At 49.2% G+C, this 19,696-nt stretch overlaps 1 protein-coding gene and 1 long non-coding RNA gene across 2 annotated transcripts in view; one reads left to right on the top strand and one right to left on the bottom strand.

Annotated features, from left to right (window-relative positions):
* LOC100444490 (ras GTPase-activating protein 3-like) overlaps positions 1-19,696 on the bottom strand; it is a 122,990-nt gene that overhangs the window by 4,020 nt on the left and 99,274 nt on the right. The window lies entirely within an intron of this gene.
* On the top strand, positions 11,808-19,540 carry LOC112131958 (uncharacterized). The gene is made up of 3 exons (XR_008514433.2): positions 11,808-11,951; positions 14,977-15,144; positions 18,562-19,540. It is a non-coding gene; the product is annotated as an uncharacterized LOC112131958 (long non-coding RNA).

The raw sequence follows: 19,696 nt of genomic DNA, 5'->3' as shown, positions 1-19,696 counted from the left end.
CCCATGAGGAACTGGAACCTGACAGCATCGAGCGACGGCCTGTCAAAGACGGTGTGTGTGTGTTCAGTCCTGGCTTCTGGAAGTGGCCGCCTTTCCATCTCCCACTGGGTCCTCCCTACTTGGATTTCTTTCCCTTGGCTGCCCTCAGATTTGACTCTGCCCAGCCGCTTGTCTGCGAGACCCCGGGGTACAAGGGTTCTGCAGAGCCGGCAGAAGGGAAGGGAAGCCTGGCCTCCTGGGCTTCTGTCCTGTCTCACACTTCCCAGGAGGGTGAACTTGCACTTGCATTTTTGTTTTCTTGCTGAGGGGCAGCAGCTCCTTGAGGCTTCCCCCTGGGAGTCACTTTCCAAGGCTTTGACCTTGATTCTATTCTGGGCTAAATGAGGACTCTGGAGGCTGGCCAGCCTCCACCACCCACAAGCTGTGTAGACTTAGGTCTGAGCCTCAGTTTTATCTAGATAAGGGAAACAAAACTATCTTTCTTTGGCTGAGTGTTACTTGGATTTTTTTTTTTTTTTTTTCTTTTTGAGACAGGGTCTCATTCCATTTCCCAGGCTGGAGTGCGGTGGCGCAGTCACAGCTGTCACTGCAGCCTTGATTTCGCGGGCTCAGGTGATCCTCTGATCTTAGCCTCCCAAGTAGCTGGAACTACAGGCACACACAGCACCATACTTGGATAATTTTTTGGTATGTTTTCTAGAGGCAGGGTTTCGTCATGTTGTCCAGGCCGGTCTCAAACTCCTCAGCTCAAGCAATCCACCTGCCTCAGCCTCCCAAAGTGCTGGGCTTATAGGCATGAGCCATTTCTCCTGGCCTTTTTTTTTTTTTTTTTTTAATATTAAATTTTTTTATTTGGAGAGACAAGGTCTTGCTTTATTTGGAGAGACAAGGTCTTGCTTTGTTCCTCAAGTTGGTCTTGAACTCCTGGGCTCAAGGATCCCTCTGCCTCAGCCTCCCAAAGTGCTGGGATGACAGATGTGAGCCACTGCACCTGGCCATGCATTTTTATTGGCAGGTTTGTTTGTTTTGTAGCTTGTTAATTTATCATTTCCCAGCCCATCCCCCTGAGCCAGGGATGTTGTTTGTAACCATCTCTCTAGGCACTTAATAATAAATATTAGGCCGGGCACAGTGGCTCACGCCTGTAATCCCAGCACTTTAGGGAGCTGAGGCAGGTGGATCACTTGAGGTCAGGAGTTCAAGACCAGCCTGGCCAACATGGTGAAACCCCATCTCTACTGAAAATACAAAAATTAGCTGGACATTTTGTTGGGCACCTATAATCCCAACTACTCGGGAGGCTGAGGCAGGAGAATCACTTGAACCCAGGAGGCGGAGGTTGCAGTGAGCCAGGATCGCACCACTGCACTCCAGCCAGGGCAACAGAGTGAGACTCCATCTCAAAAATAATCCAGCCAGGGCAACAGAGTGAGACTCCATCTCAAAAATAAGAATAATAATAATAATAAATATTAATGGCACTAAGTGCAGTGACACGTTCACTTATAAAGCCCCTGTCATGCACATTCTGTTCCAAGGATGTCAGTGTCCCAACTTGTCCATTACTCACCATGGCACCCCTGGAGGAGAGTGATGGAAACCCCCATTTTCCAGATGAAGAAACTGGTCTCTGAAACTTGCCTGAGATTGCACAGCTGATCAAAAGAAGAACCAGCATTCACACCCACAGCCCATTGGTAGAGTCCATGCTCTTCCGGGCCATAGGGTGTTGCCTCACTGAGATTTACTGAGCACCTACTATGTGCCAAGCATTGTGAGAAGTGCTCTGTGTGCACTGCCTCATAGACACCCCACCACAGCCCTCTGAAGTTGATTGCATGATTGTCAGCTGTATTTTACAGATGAAAAAGTGAGGCACAGGCTGGGTGCAGTGGCTCGTACCTATAATCCTAGTACTTTGGGAGGCCAAGGCTGGAGGATTGCTTGAGGCCAGGAGTTTGAGACCACCTTGGGTAATGCAGTGAGACCTCGTCTCTACAAAAATTAAAAAATTCACCAGGCATGGTGGTGCACCTGTAGTCATAGTTACTTGAGAGGCTGAGGCAGGAGGATTGGCTGAGCCTAGGAGTTCAAGGCTATAGTGAGCTATGATTATGCCACTGTACTCCAGCCTGGGCATCAGAGTGAGACCCTGTCTCAAAAAAAAAAAAAAGCACAGAGAAGTTAAGTAACTTGCCCGTGGCTACCCAGCTATGAAGTGGTAGCCCCAGGATTCAAACCCATACAGTCTGGCTCCAGAGTCCAGTGAATATGGTCAGAAGATTGAATGTGTGTAAATGTCAGTTATACCATGTGAGCTGTGTCTGGCACCTCGTAGGCACTCAGGTATCTTTAGTGGCACCTAAAACATTTGACACGTATGACATAGCACCTGGTGCATAGAAGATGCTAAACAGATCGTGGGACTTGTCATTTCTCTGGTCTGAGTGAGATGGTCTCAGCATCTTCAGCTCAGCCCCCCGGTGTGGGGTTTCTTATCCTGGACGCTACTGATATCTGGAGATACACTGTTCTTTGTGGTTGGGGACTGTCCTGTGCACTGTGGGATGTTGAGCAGCAACCCTGGACTCTACCCATTAGACACAGTAGTACCCACCCCAATTTTGACAACCAAAAATGGCTCCAGACATTGCCAGATGTGCCTTGAGAAGCACAGTTGCCTCCAGTTGAGAACCGTGGCCCAAGCGGATGCTGAACTCTTCCTCCCAACACCGCTGGGCTGTCGTCATCTGGTTTCTGCTGTCCCAGTGTCCCACATCCCCTCACATCATAAGGGAATGATTACATCTACTCTGGGGTCAAATTTCTGTGCTAAACACAGGCTGAAATTTGAGGTGGCCGGCGGTGGGCGGGGGGTGGTTTCTTGCTACTAAAGTTGTTCACAGCTCAATGCAAGCATCAGGAAATCCCTAGGCCCCTGGGTGCTGCCCGCATCCCAGCCCCTCCTTCCTGCCTTAATAGTGGCCTCCTAGGTGGTTGGACTTTCTGGAATGTTTAGCATGCTCTAGCCAGTGGGGGCCCCCTTGGCTGCTTCCCGCTCCCAAGCTAACCGTTCTCTGCAACCTCTCTCTCTCCAGTGGCTTTTCTTAAATTCCTTAAATAGCAACTCCCAGTTTCCTCATTCCATGTCCACTCTTTTAGAAGAGCTGAGGGAGAAAGTTAATCTAGGTTAACCAGCACCTTCCTCTCTCTGTAGGTTTTTTGTTTTTTTGATGCATGGAGGAAGTTATTTCTTCATTTGACAACTTAAACAAAAAATACTCCTGTATTATCTCCAGATGGTCTTAAGGTGGCTTCATAATTCAGAGTTGCTTTTCTGTTTTATCTTTTTTCTTTTTCTTTCTTTCTTTTTTTTTTTTTTTGAGACAGAGTCTCACTCTATTGCCCAGGCTGGAGTGCAGTGGCACGATCTTGGCTCTCTGCAGCCTCTGCCTTGGTTTCAAGCGATTCTCCTGTCTCAGACTCCCGAGTAGCTGGGACTACAGGCATGCGCCACCACACCTGGCTAATTTTTGTATTTTTAGTAGAGATGGGGTTTCACCATGTTGGCCAGGCTGGTCTCGAACTCCTGACATCAGGTGATCTGCCCGCCTCGGTCTCCCAAAGTGTTGGGATTACAGGCATGAGCCCCTGCGACTGGCCGGCTTTTGTTTTAAGTGAGAGACATGAAGTAAAAGGAAAATAACAGGAAGAAGAGTAAAAGAAGACAGAGGTGCTAGGAGCTTTAGAAGTGTGGAGCTGGCCGGGCATGGTGTCTCATGCCTGTAATCCCGGCACTTTGGAAGACTGAGGCAAGCAGATCACTTGAGGCCAAGAGTTCGAGACCAGGCTGAGCAACATGTCAAGACCCCATTTCTACAAAAGATACAAAAAAAATTAGCTGGGTGTGATGGTGCACATCCTGTAGTCCCAGTTGCTCAAGAGTCTGAAGTGGGAGAATCGCCTGCGCCTGGGAGATGGAGGTTGCAGTGAGCCGAGACTGCACCACTGCACTCCAGCCTGGGTGCAGAAGCCAGATCCTGTCTGAGAAGAAGACAGAAACATGGAGCCAGTTAACGTGGGCTTTGTCTCCAACACTCTCCCCTTCCCTGTGCCCTCATACCACACTTCCCGTTCCATATCCTCTTTTTTTGAGTTTATCGTGATGGATGTTTTAGAAAGATCCACCTGCTGTGATGTGCTTTGTGTAGGGTGGTGTGGCTGGGGGAGGAAGACAGACAGAAGAGGACATGGGGAGAAGGGTGAACGACCTCCCTTTGAACCTCAAGGAGGGCCCAGCGGTCTGATGCTGGCCACCCCAGTTGAGAGAGGTTTGCATGTGGACGCCAGCTGTTTCCCACTGACCTTGGCCACTGCTCGGCCCTCCCAGCTGGAGCTGCCCGGAACCTGCCTGAGAAGGGCCAGGGCGTCGAGAGCATTGAGTAATTCTCATGCGGCCCCCGCCTCTGCAGTCATCTCCCGAGATGATCGTCCAGATGGCGCAACCCCATCTTACAAGGACAAAGCTTCTTGCAGTTTCCTTCTGCTTTCTGGGTCTGGGGCTGCCTCCAAAACAGCAGGTTGAGTTTCTTCTTTCAGAACCTGTGGCTGATGTCACCAGATAATAATGCCTAGCACCATTCGTGTCAAGCGTCTGGGGTTGAACCACTGAAGCAGAGAAAGAGAGCGTTCTGTTCATGCGGAGTCCCACAGCTCAGCCTGTGCCTGACATGTTGTCTCTGTGCTTTGTAGGCGGGGGCACGAACAGCATCACCGTGAGGAATGCCACATTCACCTGGGCCAGGAGCGACCCTCCCACGCTGAATGGGTAAGCCGGGACGTGGACGCAGGTGATGGTGTGGAGAGAGCCACGGGGCTTTTGTCAAACGTGGATTTGAATTCCCACCGTGCTCCCTCTCTGTGACCTTGAACAACTCACTTTGCCCATCTAAGACTTAGGTTACCCATCTGGAAAATGGGTGCAGATACACCTGTGTAGGCTGTCGTGAGAAGCAGACACAGAGATGCCTAGCACAGAGGGTTCCCTGTGATTGTAAGTTACAGCAGCCTTGGACAGCTAGACTTAGACAGTACAGGAGATTCTTGGCTTGCATAACTGGGAAGTTCTACTTTCAGGTGCGGTGTGATCCAGGGACTCTGCCGTCGGAACTTTCTTCATATTTTCTTTGTTTCACTTTCTCCTGGTCTGCTTTATCCTCACGCATCCTCTCCCCTTGTGATGGCAAATGGTCCCAGCAGCTCCCACTGTGCATCCCACTGTGTATCCCACTGTTAGGAGAACTGCCTGCTTCTTATTGACCCAGATTGGGTCCTATGCCCTCTGTGAGGCAGTCACTGTGCCTTCAGACACTGAGTATGCTGATTGACCAGTCTCAGAGGCTGTGATGCTGCTCAACTCCAGTGCCCCTCAGCTGCCCAGCTCACCCTTTCTTGCCAGCTTTCTACCTGGCACCCCACACCCTACTATCCTTACCTTTCCAAAGCACATGATGTCTAGGAAATTGAGCTTATCCCCAGGCAACTTGTCAAGCACCTCTCATTTTTTTTTCTGAGCAGAGGCCTTGATCAACAGCTTTTTAGGCCCGCTTAAGGAATCCGAAAAACACGGGGGCGATGGGACCCTTTTAGAGGTTTAGCTCATGCCTGGGTAGCCAAATCACTGCTGTATTTTATCATGTAGGAGAGAAACTCTCCAGAGAAAATAATCTGTAGAAAGCCTGCATTGAAAATTCATGGGGGTACTGCATGCTTAGGAAGTCCTTCCTTATGTCTAACTTAAATCCTGCCTGCTTGAATTGTAGCTGTTCTGTCTTGTTGAGCTCCACAACTAATCCGTATCTGTGTCCCTTTCCTGACCCAATGGTTTTCCTGTTCAGTTACCTTCTCCCCACGAGCCCCCAGAACCTTTCTCTAACCCTCATTCTTCATCGGTCTGTAAGAATATTTCAGTCTCACGTGGACAGTGGCAGGTACTGTCTCACTGGGCTTCCTGCCCACTCAGGCCCCATAATCCATTCCCCTACCAGCACAGGAAGAAAAAGCCTGATGAGTGTCACCATGCAGCAGTGTCATAAGAATGAAACAATCAGTGACAGCAACGACTATCAGCATTTCCACTAATACTCTGAAATCAGAAAGGCGGCAGTTAAAAAGCACAGAGTCCCAGCACTTTGGGAGGCCAAGATGGGCACATCACCTGAAGTCCAAAGTCTGAGACCAGCCTGGCCAACATGGTGAAACCCTGTCACTACTAAAAATAAAAAAATTAGCTGGGCATGGTGGTGCATGCCTGTAATCCCAGCACTTTGGGAGGCTGAGGCGGGCAGATCACTGGAGGTCAGCTGTTCCAGACCAGCCTGGCCAACATGGGGAAACCCCATCTGTACTAAAAATACAAAAATTAGCTGGATGTGGTGGCGCTCACCTGTAATCCCAGCTACTTGGGAGGCTGAGGCACAAGAATCACTTGAACCTGGGAGGCACAGGTTTCAGTGAGCCAAGATCGAGCCACTATACTCCAGCCTGGGCCACAGAGCGAGACTCTGTCTCAAAAAAATTAAATAAATACTTAAGTAACTAAATACAGATAAATACAAAATAAAAGCACATTCCATATAAGTGAGTCCAGCAAAGCCTTGGATGTGCCCTCCCTTCCCTGGGAGGATGGAAACCCTGCTCTGGCTGTGCCGTCTGCAGTGGGAGTGGCCTGGGGTTGACTTGCCCCATTGACAGCCGGTCTTGCTGGGAGAATGCTGAGCTTATTTTATTTTGCTTTCTGCTGTTCGTTAAAGGATGGTTTCAATAGAGACATCTTCCTGAAATTCAACTCAGATTTATTCATATCCGTTTCCTTTTTCAACCCTTTTGTGGCTCCCACCTGGCAGAGTTCAGGTGTCTCAGCACAGCGTCCCTCCAGGGCATCTTTCAAGGTGCTCCCAGGCCTGGCCACTACCCACCTCAGCGCCATCGCATCCCTGGTTACACCCTGTGCCTTCACCCCTTTACACCTTTCTCCGGCTATCCCCATGTTTCCATGTCTGGGACACGCCTGCTTTTCTGTCAGAGTTTTTTGTTTTTTTTATTTAATTATTTTTTTTCTGAGACAGAGTCTCACGCTCTTGCCCAGACTGGAGTGCGGTGGCACGATCTCAGTTCACTGTAACCTCCGCCTCTTGGGTTCAAGCGATTCTTGTGCCTTAGCCTCCTGAGTAGCTGGGATCACAAGCCCCTGCCACCGCGCCTGGCTAATTTTTATATTTTTAGTAGAAACGGGGTTTCACCATGTTGGCCAGGGTGATCTCGAGCTCCTGACCTCGTGATCCACCCGCCTTGGCCTCCCAAAGTGCTGGGATTACCAGCACTGGCATGAGCTACCGTGCCCGGCCCCAGTTTGTCTTGAGGTGTCCTCTCCTTTCAGACCTTGCCTCATGCCCCCAGTGAAGTTTCTGCCCCTCCGAGGGGCAAAAACTCTTCCAGAAGCCCAGTGTGACAGGATCTGTCAGGTTACTCCCTGCCTCTCTTCTCTAAGGGACACCTGTCACCTGCTTCCCACCTGGAGGACCCCTGAGACAGGTCACTGAACCAAACTCAGCAGTAGAAACGGAAGGAATGTTGAGGCCTTCAGTGTTTAATATGGCCTTGCCTTCTGTCTGTCTTTCTCTTTCTCTACTTGGGGTAAATTGAGGCTCGGTGGCCATGGGCATTAGCCCGGCAGGCCTCATTCTGCGTGGCTGAGCCAGGTGTGTTGTGTCGTTTCAGCATCACCCTCTCCATCCCAGAAGGTGCCTTGGTGGCCGTGGTGGGCCAGGTGGGCTGCGGAAAGTCGTCCCTGCTCTCAGCCCTCTTGGCCGAGACGGACAAAGTGGAGGGGCACGTGGCTATCAAGGTAGGATGAGGACCAGCGGGGAGGGGCAGTGGGGAAGCTGGTGGTCTGAGGAAAAGCTCAAAAATGATGGTGTTTCTTTTGACCGTTCCTGTGCCAGAGGCGAAAGCAGCAACGTCTCTTCTCCTCCTCCTGTATCTTTCCGCTGTCTGTTTCTCTCTCGTTCTTTCTGTTCTGTTCCGTGCTGTCCTAGAATGCAGGATTTTGGTGTCATTTATTTCCATCTCTCTCCCAGCACTTAAAATAGTGCCCAGTATGTAGTAGGCACTTAATATTTATTTTGTTACCTCCTTATTAAGCTGTTATTTTATTATTATTATCATTATTATTGTTTTTTTTTTTTTTGAGACAGGGTCAGGCTCTGTCCCGCAGGCTGGAGTGAAGTGGCGTGATCTCGGCTCACTGCAGCCTCTGCCTCCTGGGTCCAAGCGATTCTCCCTCAGCCTCCCGAGTAGCTAGGATTACAGGCATGCGCCACCATGCCCAGCTAATTTTTATATTTTTTTAGTAGAGATGGTGTTTTACCATGTTGGCCAGGCTGTTCTCAAACTCCTGACCTCAAGTAATCTGCACACCTCTGTCTCCCAAAGTGCTGGGATTACAGGTGTGAGCCATCGCATTCAGCCACTTAATACTTAGTAGACACATGAAGACTCCCTGGTGCGCGGCCTGTGTCTCCTTCCCTTGCGTCTCTGCCTGTCACTGAGTGTCTCTTGGTCTGTTTGGGTCTTTTTGGATCGTTCTTTATCTTTATGGATCTCTCTGAGTATCTATTCTTATAAATGTAACAAAACAAAAATGTTTATGTGGTTGGAATATTTTCTTAGAACATTTTTTAAAGGGAACAGTTTAAATTTTTTGTGTTGAATTCTTAATATGGAGCTAAAAGAAGACTGCAGTTTTACTGCTTTTAAATACACAGTGTACTTTGAAGTAAGTTGAAATTCCCCAGGAGTGAGCTTAAGAGGCTCCTTTACAAATAATCCCCACTGGAAATCAACAGCCTTTGTTTGCATTTAGTTCACTCCCCATGAAGGCTTTTTCCTAGTGTAACAATACGTCCCTGGAAGTTTTGCTACCAGCATTTCCAGGAGTGTGGTCTGCAGCCAGCTCATCTTGCAGGACATTTGGGGGATAAAGAACCCCAGGCTCAAACAAGCATGGGAAATAATGCATACTCCAGCCCCATCCCTCTTGGAGACTTATAGTAAACATTAGCAAATTAAAGGCTCTGACAAGTCCTGCAATGATAAAAAAAAATCTATTAACTGTTTAACCTTATGTGTCCCAGGTGTACTTGTCTGCACAACTGCACATATGTCTCTTGGAATCTGCCTTTGGGAATGTCAAGTTTATGACGTTGTTTGTTGTTGTGGGGTTTTTTTGAGACAGTTTTTTTTTGTTGCCCAGGCTGGAGTGCAGTCGTGTGATCTTGACTCACTGCAACCTCTGCCTCCTGGGTTCAACTGATTCTCCTGTCTCAGCCTCTTGAGTAGCTGGGATTATAGGCACCCACCATTACTGCACCCGGCTAATTTTTGTATTTTTAGTAAAGACGGGGTTTTACCATGTTGACCTGGGTAGTCTAGAACCCCTAACCTCAGGTGATCTCCCCATCTCGGCTTCCCAAAGTGCTGGGATTACAGGCGTGAGCCACCACTCCTGGCCTAGTCTATGACATTGGTTTTATTTCAGAGCAAAACCCTTTCTTCGGCTATACAATGCCTTTAGAAAGTACACATTGTGGTTGGGTCCAAATTAATGATCTTTAACTATTGTTTTAAGAAATGTTTTATCATTACTTTCAAGTTCCTGCCATAAGATAAGATGAATGAACCATGAGAACTAGATTAATAGAAGAAAATTCCAAATCCCGGTGGGATCCACATTGCTTTCTGTTTCCTTAACCCCAGCTTTCTGCTGTCCTGGCACTATTATCATTTCAGGCCAGATGATTATTTATTATTGGTTGTTTTGCCCAGGTAAGGGGAGTGCTAGAAATGTATATAAAATGTTTATCTTTTCCCAAATGTTTTAGTCGGTGTGGTTTGTGTATATTATGTCTGAATTTTCTGTGGGTTCTATGGTAAGGCACCACTGTTGACCTTTTGGCTTCTTAAAAGTTAGGATATTCAAGTCAGCAGGTTAATTATTTGAGAATTTAGAGTAAGAATGAGGGTACCTGGGACCTGCTGTCAGCTTTGCCCTCTCTAGAATTCCCTTATTCAAGAATCTTCTGGCTGGGCGCGGTGGCTCACATCTGTAATCCCAGCACTTTGGGAGGCTGAGGCAGGTTGATCACCTGAGGTCAGGAGTTTGAGACCAGCCTGACCAGCATGGCGAAACCCCGTCTCTACTAAAAATACAAAAATTAGTGGGTCTGGTGGTGTGCGCCTTTAGTCCCAGCTACTCAGGAGGCTGAGAAGGAGAATCCCTTGAGCCTGGAGGCAGAGATTGCAGTGAGCTGAGATCTTGCCACTGTATTCCAGCCTAAGTGACAGCGAGGCTTCGTTTCAAAAAAAAATCCTCAGGGGCTCCCTTTGCCCTTCTGATAAAGCCCATGCTCCCCACCATGTATAGGCCCCCTTGCTGTCCCTGGTGTGTTTTCTGCCAGTCATCCCTCACAGGATTGATCTATGTTCCTGTCACACTGGCCTTTGTGTTCCCTGAATGTGCCAAGTACTTTTCACTTCCAGGCCTTCGCATGTGCTCTTCCCTCGGACTTGAATGCTCTTCCCTCTTCTCCTCATGAAACTGACTCATTCTTCACTTTTTGGTTCTTGTCTAAACATATGTTTGAGCTGAGCATGATGGCTCATGCCTATAATCCCAGCACTTCAGGAGGCCAAGGCAGGAGGATCGCTTGAGGCCAGGAGTTGGAGACCAGGCTTAGCAACATGGCAAGGTTTTGTTTCTACAAACATAATAAATAGATAGAGAATTAACTACCTCAGCATTTTCATTAGCAAAATACACAAAACAAATATCCTTACCGTAGCCTTTATTCTCATGTTGTTTGTGATACCTGACATATAGAAATAAAAATAAACCTTTGAAATGGATGCTTTGATATAGGAGTTTTTGCTTCAGTTTTTAGCAAGGATATTTCCTCAAGGATCCTTCCCAGATGTCCCAAACTAGGTCAGTCTTTTATTTTTAATTTTTTTGAGACAGGATCTTGCTCTGTAGTCCAGGCTGGAGTGCCGTGGCATGGTGCAATCTCAGCTCATGGTACCTCCATTTCCTGGGCTCAGGTGATCCTCCCACCTCAGCCTCCCAAGCAGCTGGGACTACAGATGCACAGGGCCATGCCTGGCTAATTTTTCTTTTTTTTTTTAGAGATGGGTTTCTCTATGTTGCCCAGGCTGGCTTTGAACTCCTGACCTCAAGCAGTCTGCCTGCCTCGGCCTCCCAAAGTGCTGGGATTACAGGCATGAGCCACTGCACCTAGTCAAGTCAGACTCTTAAAAAGTGTCATATATCTTTTTCTCTTCGCATCCACCATAACTGTAATCAAGTAGTTTTCCGTCATGTCAGGGACTTCCACTCTTTGGAAGCAGGGGTTTTGATCACCGCTGTAGGCATTGAGTTAATAGCTAGCTACTAAGTAAATAACTGTAATCTTATCAACAAGGATATCAACTCTTTGACTCCTGATATTGGAGTCAGTGATTCACCTGCTGTGGGTTCTGATCCCAGCCCTGGCATCTGTTGTCCTTTGTGACTCAGTTTCCCTCTTGCCAAAGCAATAGTTGTGATGAAAATGACTTGTGAAGTGAGGCCCTCCTAGCAGGCGGGTGGGCCAGCTGCTGTCTCATTGATCAGAGCTGTCTGTGTGTCTGTCTCACCTCCTTCTCCATTTTCAACTTAGGGCTCCATGGCCTATGTGCCACAGCAGGCCTGGATTCAGAATGATTCTCTCTGAGAAAACATCCTTTTTGGATGTCAGCTGGAGGAACCGTATTACAGGTCCGTGATACAGGCCTGTGCCCTCCTCCCAGACCTGGAAATCCTGCCCAGCGGGGATCGGACAGAGATTGGCGAGAAGGTCAGTATAGTTTCGATGTTGGCCCCTGAATCAATCAGCTGTTGCTGCGTAACAAACGCTCTCACAATCTCAGTGGTCTGTGAGTCTGCTGCTATCAGCTGACCTGGCAGGGCTCAGCTGGGCGGCTCTGCTGCATGCTGCAGGCCAGCTGAGCTGGGGTCCAGGCTGTGGGTGTGGCTCAGGTCTCCCTTACAGAGCTTTTGCTGGGGACCGGGGTGAGGGATCCACAGCTTTCCAAAAGGGGGCTCTTCTCATGGTGGCAGCAGAGGCCCAAGATAGGCCCCCCAAAAAGCGTACAATGTCCCTTAAAGTACACTGTCCCTTCTACTCACAAAGCAAGTCACTTGACCAAGCTCAAAGGGACCAAGAAGGAAGTACAGTCTACCTTTGTGGTCACGTGACTGCAGAGTCACATGACAGAGGGCATGCTGTTGGGAGGAGGGGAGTCGATGATTCAGGTGTTCACAGTCCCTGTCAAGATAGCCATAATACTGAAAATAGCACAATAGCTAACACTTATCGAGCATTTTCTCTTTCTTTTCTTTCTTTCTTTTTATTTATTTATTTATTTTTGAGATGGAGTCTTGCTCTGTTGCCCAGGCTGGAGTGCAGTGGAGCGATCTCAGCTCACTGCAACCTCTGCCTCCCGGGTTCAGGTCATTCTCCTGCCTTGGCCTCCTGAGTGGCTGGAATTACAGGTGCATATCACCACACTCGGCTAATTTTTGTATTTTTAGTCGAGGCAGGGTTTCACCATGTTGGCCAGGTTGGTTTCTAACTCCTGACCTCAAGTGATCTGCTGGCCTCAGCCTCTCAAAGTTCTTTTTTTTTTTTTTTGAGATGGAGTCTCTCTCTGTCGCCCAGGCTAGAGTGTAGTGGCACAATCTTGGCTTATTGCAACCTGCGCCTCCTGAGTTCAAGTGATTTCTCCTCCCTCAGCCTCTTGAGTAGCTGGGACTATAGGTCCCTGCCACCACGTCCAGCTAATTTCTGTATTTTTAGTAGAGATGGGATTTCACTGTGTTGGCCATGCTGATCGTGAACTCCTGGCCTCAGGTGATCTGCCCGCCTCTGCCTCTCACAATGCTGGGATTACAGATGTTAACCACCTCGCCCGGCCTATAACTTGAGTATTTTCTGTATGCTGGGAACTATGCTAAACATTTTACACATAATTCTTCCTCACAGCAAGCCCATGGGTGGAATTTTTTGTTACACCTAGGTAATCATTGAGGAAAAGGAGGTACAGAGAGGCCAAGTGACTTGCCTGAGGCCACACAGCCACAGAGCTGCAGAGAGCATGGTTCCTGTGTCCATGTTCTTACGTGCTCATTTTGTCATCTCTAAAAGGGCCATTCTGTGTGCCTCTCACCACTGCAGACCCTCCCTCCTGCTGTGCTCCATCCCCCAGGTTTTCCTGCTGCTCCTCAGCAACCCCCAGCCCGTGCTCACCTCCACACCTTGGTCTGAGCCTTCCAGGCCTGGGGTGCCCTCCCCTGCTGCTTGCCTGGCCACTTTGCTCTGGCACCCCATGGTGGTCGTCTGGTGTGTCGCCTCTTGGAAGACCAGGAGTGAAAAGCACTGGCCCATTTCTGTTTTTAGTTACAAGCCAGGGGCTCTGTCAGCTTTCTTATTTGGTGAATGGTGTTTAAAAATTGAGGTAAGTCTGCAGCTCCTTAGAAATAAAAAACAAATTATTGGCCGGGCGCGGTAGCTCACGCCTATAATCCCAGCACTTTGGGAGACAAAGGTGGGAAGATTGCCTGAGGTCAGGAGTTCGAGACCAGCCTGGGCAACATGGTGAAAACCCATCTCTACTAAAAATACAAAAAGTTGCCAGGCATGGTGCAGTGCACCTGTGGTCTCAGCCACTTAGGGGGCTGAGGTGAGAAGATTGCTTGAACCTGGGAGGCAGAGATTACAGTAAGCCGAGATTGTGCCACTGCACTCCAGCCTGGGTGACAGAGTGAGATTCTGTCTCCAAAAACAAAAGGCACCTGGCTCCCAGGACCCCACCTCAGTGCATGGGTGCCAGGGCAGGCATCTCAGGAGGGGCTGAGCAGTAACCTGTGATTTCCAGCCAAATAGGGAAATGACGTTGGCTTATCTGTCATGGTGGGAGCTGGCGCTGCTGCTGGTCCATGCATTGTCCTTCCTCCCGGTGACTGGGATGTGGGCTGGATTTCAGCGTCTCCATGCCGGAGCCTTGCTTCACCTATAGGTGACTTTGCCGGACAGTGACAGATCCAGAGTAAGCTGGCAAACATGGCAGCTGTCACCAACAGCAGCAGTAACAATAATATGACCACGTCCACCAGCGCCTTCCATGAGACTAAGAGATCAGGGCCTTCCCACTGGCCAACAAGATTTGGTGCTGTCAGCCACCCTTCGCTGAGCGCTCGCTGTGTACCCGCTGTGCGCCAGGTGCCCTGCTCAGCACCTCATGGGAGACTCAGGTTTTCTCTTTTGCCCAGTTTACAGGTGGGGCTAAACCCCGTGCCTGTGATCCCATCCTTGGTGGTGGTGGAGCTAGGGCCTGGTTCCAGGTTTGTGCAGGCATGACCTCATGCCTTCAGCATCAAACTTAAAGAAGAGGAGGTGGGTGCAGCTCTGCAGGGCCTTCACCCTCGACCTGCTGTGTCCTGAGCAGGCTCTATGCCTTTCTTTCTTTCTTTTTTAAAGAGACAGGGTCTCATTCTGTTGCCCAGGCTGGAGTGCAGTGGCCCAGCCATGGCTCATTGCAGCCTCGAACTCCTGGGCTCAAGCCATCTTCCCACTCAGCCTCCTGAATAGCTGGAACTACAGGCGCACAACACCAGGCTTGGCTAATTTTTTCCTTTTTTTTTTTTTTGGAGAGACAGGGTCTCCCTATATTGCTCAGGCTGGTCTCAAACCCCTGGCCTAAAGCAATCCTTCCACCTTGGCCTTCCAAAGTTCTGGGATCACACCACCCTCGGCCTGCTTCTACGTATCGTGAGTCTCAAGATTTCCCAGGAAACCCACTCCTGTGCATGTGTCTTTCCAGGGCGTGAACCTGTCTGGGGGCCAGAAGCAGCGCGTGAGCCTGGCCCGGGCCGTGTACTCCAATGCTGACATTTACCTCTTCGATGATCCCCTCTCACCAGTGGATGCCCACGTGGGAAAACACATCTTTGAAAATGTGATTGGCCCCAAGGGGATGCTGAAGAACAAGGTGCCTGCTGGCGGGGCGGGGTTTGGTGTTGGGCCATCTCACCCTTTGGTTAAGTCAGAACGTGTCTCCTTTAGGAGTCCTTTACTTTCTCTGGCTTTCTTTGTTTTTCACTGGACTTTAAAGAACACATTTCTCATGCTTCTCTTGGAAGCCTTCCTAAGACAGCCGTCTTGTACTTGTCTTTATAGAGGTAAGTCCTCCGTGCAGAGTTAAATTCATTGCCTCTGCATGGCCAAGGGAGGCCTCTCTTCCTGATTAAGTCACAGGGCTGGCTTCTTAGCGGGGAATCCCACCCCAAGACATTGCCTGTGACCTAGCAGGCTGCATTTTCTTACTTGCAGAGGTGTCTGTGGGTAGAGGGGTCGGAAAATTGCCACAACACCTTAACATGATAGGAAATAGTTCCTGTGTTCTCTTTATAGGGTAGTTGTGGTAATGGGTACACACTGGCTCTTTTTTTTTTCTCCCCCTGATTTTATTTTATTTTATTTTTTTGAGGTGGAGTTTCGCTATTGTTGCCCAGGCTGGAGTGCAATGGCATGATCTCGGCTCACTGCAACCTCCGCCTCCCGGGTTCAAGCAATTCTCCTGCTTTGGCCTCCCAAGTAGCTGGGATTACAGGTGCCCACCACCACACCTGGCTAACTTTTTGTATTTTTAGTAGAGTCGAGGTTTCACCATGTTGGCCAGGCTGGTCTCGAACTCCTGACCTCAAGTGATCTGCCTGCCTGGGTCTCCCGCAGTGCTGGGATTACAGGCGTGAGCCACCACACCCGGCTGTTTCCCCTGATTTTAAAACTAACACATCCCCATGGGGGGATATAGATTAAGAAAAACATGAAAAAGAAAAATGGAAGCAGTTACACACATTCCACTGGTTAGAGGTTTTGTATTTCTTTCAAGTCTTTTTGCTCTGTGTGTAAACTTTTTAAATAGGGTTACCTTGTTACACGTATATATACAGGATACATTATGCTACATGACCTCTTGTAATCATTCCCACACATACCACTTAACTGTCTGTGTAAACATATTTTAAAATAGTACAAAACATTTTTGAAAATGACTAAGTAATACATGCCCATTGTAACAAAATTGAAAAGTACAAGAATATGGATATATTCTTATAACATATGCATGTATGTGTGTGTGTGTGTGTGTGTGTGTGCATGTATATAAAGTAAATAAACCTGGGCACGGTGAGTAATCCCAACACTTTTGGAGACCTAGACCAGTGGATCACCTGAGGTCAGGAGTTCGAGACCAGCCTGGCCAACATGGTGAAACCCCGTCTCTACTAAAAATACAAAAATCAGCCAGGTGTGGTGGTGCATGGCTGTAATCCCAGCTACTCGGGAAGCTGAGGCAGGAGAATCTCTTGAACCTGGGACGTGGAGGTTGCAGTGAGCTGAGATTGCGCCACTGCACTCTAGCCTGGGTAACAGAGTGAGACTCTGTCTCAGAAAATATATATAAATAAAGTAAATAAAATAGTCCCTCTTCATCTTGCATCCCTAATCTTTAATTCTTCTCTTAGAGAGCAAGGGTTAGCAAATCTGGCCCCCTGCCTGCTTTTTGTATGGCTCTTGAGCTAAGAATGATGTGTGTATTTTCAAATAGAAGAAATCTAAACAGGAAGAATATTTTATGACATTTGAAAATTGTATTAAATTTAGATATCAGTGTCCATAAATAAAACTTTATTGGAACATGGCCAATGTATTTTTTTTCTTTTTTCTTTTTTTTCTGGAGACAGGGTTTTCCTCTGTTGTCCAGGTTGGAGTGCAGTGCCCCCAGTCATGGCATGGTAGCCTCCAACTCCTCTTCCTGCCTTCTGAGTAGCTCCTGGGACTACAGACATCCGCCACCATGCCTGGCTAATTAATTTATTTATTTTTTTTATTTTGTGGAGACAGGTCTCACTATGTTTCCCAGGCTGGTTTCAAACTCTCGGCCTGATGGAATCCTCCTGTTTTGGCCTCCCAAACTGCTGGGATTACAGGTGTGAGCCACCGCACGTGTCCTGTTCTTTAAAGCATCATCTACAGCTACTTCAACTCGGCAGAGCTGAGTTGGTGCCATGGCAACTGTAAGATCCATAAAGCTGAAAAGATTGACCGTTAGTTGTTTAAGGAAACATATGCTGACTTCTATTAATAGTTTGATGAATGTCTTCCCAAACTTTCAGATCTGCAGATAAAATGTATGCATGTGCATATATTGTAGTGGTTTTGGGAGTGGCTGACAGCGGGAGTTGTTTTAGAAGAAAGTTAAGCCAGGGCTGGGCGCGGTAGCTCATGCCTGTAGTCCCAGCACTTTTGTAAGCCAAGGCGGATGGATCGCTTCATTTCAGGAGTTCAAGATGAGCCTGAGCAACATGATGAGACCCCTGTCTTGACAAAAAATACAAAAATTATCCGGGCATGGTGGCACATATCTGTAGTCCCAGCTACTTGGGAGGCTGAGGCAGGAGAATCGTTTGAACCCAGGAAGCATAGGTTGTGGTGAGCTGAGGTCGCACCACTGCACTCCAGCCTGGGTGACAGAGCGAGACCCTATCTATCTCAAAAAAAAACCAAAAAGAAGAAGAAAAAAATTAAGCCATTGGGCCGGGCGCAGCAGCTCACACCTGTAATCCTACAACTTTGGGAGGCCGAGATGGGCAGATTGCCTGAGCTCAGGAGTTTGAGACCAGCCTGGGCAACATGGTGAAACCCCATCTCTACTAAAATACACACACACAAAAAAATCAGCCAGGTGTGGTGGTGGGCGCCTGTAATCCCAGCTACTCAGGAGGCTGAGGCACGGGAATTGCTTGAACCCAGGAGGCGGAGGTTGCAGTGAGCCGAGATGGTGCCACTGCACTCCAGCCTGGACAACAAAGTGAAACTCTGTCTCAAAAAAAAAAAGCCATTGCGTACAAACTGTTTTGCTGTGGCACCATCCTTTTATTCCTTTACATACCTGTATGGTTCCCTCCCTACCTCTTGTCATTCAGGTTTTTGTTAAAAAATAACCTTCCCCATCACCTTTGTTAAAATTGTAAAACGCGCACACTTAGTACACCTGTTCCCCTTTTTGCTGCGTTTTTGCCATTCAGCAAGCACTATTCTACTAGTGTCCATTTCTCCTGTGGCCCTGGAATCTGGGGCAGGGGTCTCTGTTTCCTTCCCCTTCCCCAGCTTTTAGCTCAGCACCTGAGGCATGGCAGGCCCTTTGCACATGCATGTAAAAGGGCCGTGTGCACAGATTCAGCTGCTCCTGGATGCTGTTATCGCAGGTGCATGTCCCACCTTCAGACCTGAGTTCTGCCCGCCAGGTGTTCGTCAGCTCATTCCTCCTTTAGTCTTCACTCTGCCAAGCTAGGCAGTGTCACACGTGTGTACTGACGTGGCCGGGTGTCCCCTTTGCCCACAGACGCGGATCTTGGTCACGCACAGCATGAGCTACTTGCCGCAGGTGGACATCATCATTGTCATGAGTGGCGGCAAGATCTCTGAGATGGGCTCCTACCAGGAGCTGCTGACCTGAGACGGCGCCTTCGCTGAGTCCCTGCATACCTATGCCAGCACAGAGCAGGAGCAGGACCCAGAGGAGAACGGTAGAGGCAGCCCCAGGGTTCCACCCGCTCGGGGTGTCTGGCACCTTGAAGGGCCACACTGGCCTCTTTGAGGTTGCCACCAGCCACTCGGGGAAGGCGGCTCATCAGGGCATGAGGGTGGGAGCTGGATGGAGCCCCCTAAAGAACCAACGTGGAAAACCACCTTAGTCCCTGCAGCGCTGAACTGGGAGAGTGTCTCGGTGCTTTATGGCCAGGGGACGGGAGCACCAGGCTTCAGCTCAGCTGACCTCAGGGCAGGGTCTAGCACCTTCCTGGAACATGACCTAGGACCTGATGAGTTTCAGGGTCCTTATGGCAAAAATGGGAAGGATGGTAATTAAAGTCCTGGCTGTTGGGGCTGAGAGAAACTGAGGACATACGTGAGACAAGAGATGTGAGAGTTGTGAGGTGAAGCACGGAGTTAAGCTGGCAGGCTCAGGTTGGTGACGTCTGGGTTCAATCCCCGGCCGCTCATCTCCCCAGCTATGTGACCTCAGGCCTGCCCTTCAGACCCATCTGAGCTTCACTTCCCTCCCTCATAAAGCAGTTCAGCAGGGCCAGACGTGGTGGTTCCCAACACTTGTTATCCTAACACACAGAGAGGCTGAGGTGGGAGGATCGCTCCAGCGATCCCCGATTCCCGGGGGGCTGCATCAGGAAAATTCACATCCCACCCCGACAAAGCCCGGCCGCCCTTCCCGGCCCCCCCAGAGACCACTGTGGTCATGAACTCCAGGGCTGGGCTCCTCCAGAGACCACTGCGGTTGTGAACTCCAGGCCTGGCATCCCCTGGAGACCACTGAGGTCGTGAACTCCAGGGCTGCGGACCCCCGGAGACCACTGCGGTTGTGAACCCCAGGGCTGGGGTCCCCCAGAGACCACTGCGGTCATGAACTCCAGGGCTGGGGTCCCCCGGAGACCACCGCGGTGGTGAACTAGGGAACACTGGCC

The sequence above is a fragment of the Pongo abelii genome, chromosome 18, assembly GCF_028885655.2.
Source record: "Pongo abelii isolate AG06213 chromosome 18, NHGRI_mPonAbe1-v2.0_pri, whole genome shotgun sequence".
In the NCBI taxonomy this organism is placed as follows: domain Eukaryota; kingdom Metazoa; phylum Chordata; class Mammalia; order Primates; family Hominidae; genus Pongo; species Pongo abelii.
Note: the sequence above shows the minus strand (reverse complement) of the source record. Positions and strands in the feature narration are given on the sequence as shown.